The 4,366-nt window shown below is 39.4% G+C and overlaps 1 non-coding gene across 1 annotated transcript; it reads left to right on the forward strand.

Moving 5' to 3' along the window:
* The first annotated feature begins 3,738 nt into the window (after positions 1 to 3,738).
* Positions 3,739 to 3,843, forward strand: LOC125369689. The gene has a single exon (XR_007215365.1). It is a non-coding gene; the product is annotated as a small nucleolar RNA R71 (small nucleolar RNA).
* Positions 3,844 to 4,366: the final 523 nt, after the last annotated feature.

Raw genomic sequence — 4,366 nt, forward strand, 5'->3', positions numbered from 1 at the left:
TAGTACTGAAATGCAATTTAGTTCCCATTGCCACTTGTAAGCTCTTCCAGAAATGAGATGTAAACTGAGGATCCCTGTCCGAAACAATGGAGATAGGTACACCACGCAACCTAACAATTTCTTTCACATACAAGTTGGCTAGCTTATCCAATGAATCATTCTGTTGAATAGGTAAAAAGTGTGCTGATTTTGTTAACCTATCAACTATTACCCAAATAGCATCATTTCTCCTAAAAGTGCGAGGCAAACCAACAACAAAGTCCATAGTAATTCTTTCTCATTTCCACTCAGGCATAATTAAAGATTGTAATTTACCTACAGGTAATTGATGTTCTGCTTTCACTTGTTGACAAGTTAGGCATTTAACTACATATTCTGCAACTTCCCTCTTCATGCCTCACCACCAATAATATGGCTTCAAATTGTTATACATTTTTGTACTCCTTAGGTACATTGAATAAGGAGAATTGTGAGCCTCCCAAAGAATCTTTTGTTTCAATGCGGCTACATTAGGTACATACACTCTGGTTTTCATAACCCACATTCCATTATCTCGCTCGATTAGTTCATTTGTCTTACCATCTTCACCTTCTTTTGTAAATTCTTTAAGTATGCATCACTACCTTGTGCATGTTTGATCTCATCTAGTATCTGGGGACTAGTCTTTATTGTAGTCAATAATACCCTATTCTTTATTGAAAAATGCATATCCATAGCTCTTAGCGAAATTAAGGAACTCATCTGATATGAAATCATACCTGCAACCCTTTCCAAAGTCTTCCTACTAAGTGCATCTGCCACAACATTTGATTTTCCTAAGTGATAATCAATGGTACAGTCATAATCCTTCAACAATTCCATCCATCTTCGTTGCCTGAGGTTCAACTCTTTCTATGTAGGTATGTACTTTAAGCTTTTGTGGTCAGGGAAAATTCGAAATGTCTCTCCATAAAGATAATGCCTCCAAGTTTTCAAAGCATGTACAATTGTAGCCAATTCTAAATCATGTGTAGGATAATTTTGTTCATGAGGTCTAAGTTATCTAGAAGCATAAGCAATAACCCTTCCATTCTGCATCAATACACAACCCAAACCATTAAGTGAAGCATCTGTATAGACTACATATTCCCCTCCTTGTATAGGTAATGTAAATATAGGTGCTATAATCAATCTATTTTTCAACTCCTCAAAACTAGCTTGACATTTATCATCCCACTAAAAAGTTACTTGTTTCTTCAACAGATTAGTCAATGGCTTTGCTAAAATGGAGAAGTTCTTTACGAATCTTCTATAGTACCCAGCCAATCCTAGAAGAACTACAAACTTCTGAAATATTTTTTGGTGATTCCCAGTCCTGAATAGCCTTCACCTTAGATGGGTCCGGTTGAACACCTTGTGCAGATACAATATGCCCCAAAAATGCAATGTTATTCATCCAGAACTCACATTTACTAAACTTACTATATAACTGCTTTTCCTACCCCCTTAAGAAAAACTTCATCCTTGAGTTTTAAAACAGACAAGGCTTACGTCAAGATTAGAACAAATGAGGGTAAAAACTCCTCATTTCCTACTATGTTTCCTAGGTACACTCTTTTGACGAATGGTTCTGCCACAACACTTTAACCATCGGTATAACCTTAGAGCATAGTTAGCGAACTTGAGTACCCATGATCATAACTGGCTGCTCCTCGTAAGTCAAATCTTCACTTACTTCCACATATTGAGGCTACAACACGTGTGAAGGGTTCGAAATATACTTCCTTAACATTGATATATGAAATACCGGATGCACATATAAGAAATTTGGCAGCAAGTCCAACTTGTTTCCCACCTCTCCAATCCTATCTATAATCTCAAATGGTCCTATATAACGAGGGGCCAATTCGCCTTTTTTGCAAAATTACATCACATCATGCATATGGGACACCTTCGAGAACATTACAATCATTCACTTACTTCCTCCTCAAGGCATTTGCCATGACATTTGCTTTACTTGGATGGTAGAGAATATTACAATCATAGTCTTTCAGAAGTTCCAACCATCTCCTCTGTCTCAGATTCAATTCCTTCTGTTAAAAAATATATTTCAAACTTTTATGGTCCGTATATATCTTGCACGTCTCACCATAGAAATAGTGTCTCCAGATCTTTAGAGCAAAGATTACTGCTGCCATCTCCAAATCATGAGTAGGGCAGTTCTGTTCATGCCTCCTCAATTTCTTGGATGCATAAGCCACTACTTTACCATGCTACATCAGGACACAACCCAAACCCAATCTGGAAGCATCATAATACACCGTGAATCCACCAGTCCCGAAGGGTAAGGTCAACACCGAAGCTGAACTTAAACACTCTTTCAGCTTCTGAAAACTTCTTTCACACACGTCAATCCACTGGAACCTAACGTTCTTCTGAGTTAGCTTAGTCAAAGGTGCTGCTATCCTCGAGAAGTCTTGCACGAATTGATAACAGTAGCCTACCAATCCCAGAAAGCTACGCACCTCAGTCACTATGGTCAGTCTCTGCTAGTTAGTTACCACTTCTACTTTCTTGGGGTTCACTTGAATACCCTCTCTACATACAATGTGTCCAAGAAAAGAAACGCTTTATAAAGAAAACTCACACTTAGAGAACTTAGCGTACAACTGATGCTCCCTCAACATCTGAAGTACCATTCCCAGATGCAACATGTGCTCCTTTTCACTTATGGAGTACACCAAGATATCATCAATGAATACATCAAGAAATTTACCAAACTGCTGCTCAACTTGCACCTGCTTCAACCCAACAGGGTATGAAATTTTGTGCTGGTATTCCCCCAGTGGAATCTTCTTTGCCTTTTCCTTCTCTAGTTCCTTCGCCTTGTTATCTTCAACCTTTCTACTTGAATCTACCTACGCATCAACATCATTATTAGAAACGGGAGAAGAACTGAGAATAAACTTACCTTACCACAAAGTGATTGCATTCACATTTTCTCTCGGATTGGACTCTGTATTGCTAGACAAAGTCCCTGGCTGCCTCTCAGCCAACACCTTAGAAATCTGGCCTATCTAATTCTCCAAGTTCTAAAGGGAGGCCTTTTGATTTCTAAGAGCTGCGTCCGTCTGTTGGAATATGGTCTCTGAAGTGGACATAAACTTGATCATTAGCTCCTCTAAGCTAGGCTTTCTTTATTGAGTCTGAGGAGACTGAGGTAGGAGAACAAATTGTTATGGCTGTTGATGTAGTTGCGGAACTAATGGCCCCTGGTTGTTGTTGTTCCTTCATCCGAAGTTTAGATGATTTCTCCATCCCGAATTGTAAGTGTTGCTATACGGGTTCTTCTGCTACCTAGGCTGACTCCTCATATAGTCCACTTGATCATGGTTATATGAAGAAGAAGTAAACATACCTCCCGATATACCATTACTACTGAAATGCGGGCCACCATAAAACTCACAACTAGCTTGAGCTGCTTGGATAGGCATCTGGAATGGATTGATTTTCTTGGATAATAACTTCACTTGAGCCGCCAAGGCTGTAGTAGCATCCAACCGGTCTACACTACCTTGACGTCTCGTCCTACTCCTAGTAGTATGCCACTAGTAATTGTTTATAGCCATCTCCTCTATCAAGCTTTAGGCTTACTCTGGTGTCTTGCTGCTCAAAGAACCACCTGCAGCTGCGTCTACCATCTACTTAGTAGCCAAATTCAAACCATTATAAAAAGTTTGTACTTGTAACCAGATTGGTAGTCCATGGTGTGGGCAGCATTGCAGTAGGTCCTTATAGCACTCCCAGGTGTCATACATCGATTCATCGTCAAACTACAAAAAAGAAGATGTCATTTTTAAGTTTAGCAGTTTTAGAAGGAGGAAGGTACTTAAACAGAAATTTTTATGTGGAAGAGTCACAAGTAGTAATAGTGTTTGGAGGTAGCGACTATAGCCATCGCTTTGCTCTATCCCTCAAAGAAAATGGAAACAAGCAGAGACGAATTGCATCGTCTATTGTACCATTAATCTTGAAGGTATCACAAATCTCCAAGAAATTCGCTATATGCACATTAGGATCCTCATCTAGCAAGCCTCCAAATTGAATTGTTTGCTGTGGCATCTAAATCACATTAGGCTTTATTTTAAAATTATTGGTGGTGACAATCAGTCTCGTAATGCATGTTTGAGTGCACTCTAGCGATAGTTTCGCAAAACCATACATTGTCCGGCTATTCTTATTGTTGTTGTTGGCGTCTGCCATCTCCATTGTAGTTTCTTTTGGTTCACTGTCGTGTACAGCTTTCCCAACCTAAATCTCTTGCTCCTCTACATTCAACCGCTTCCTTAACTTCTCGAGGGATCGCTCTAGTTCTAGTAGAGGGTCT

This window comes from Ricinus communis, chromosome 3, assembly GCF_019578655.1.
Source record: "Ricinus communis isolate WT05 ecotype wild-type chromosome 3, ASM1957865v1, whole genome shotgun sequence".
In the NCBI taxonomy this organism is placed as follows: domain Eukaryota; kingdom Viridiplantae; phylum Streptophyta; class Magnoliopsida; order Malpighiales; family Euphorbiaceae; genus Ricinus; species Ricinus communis.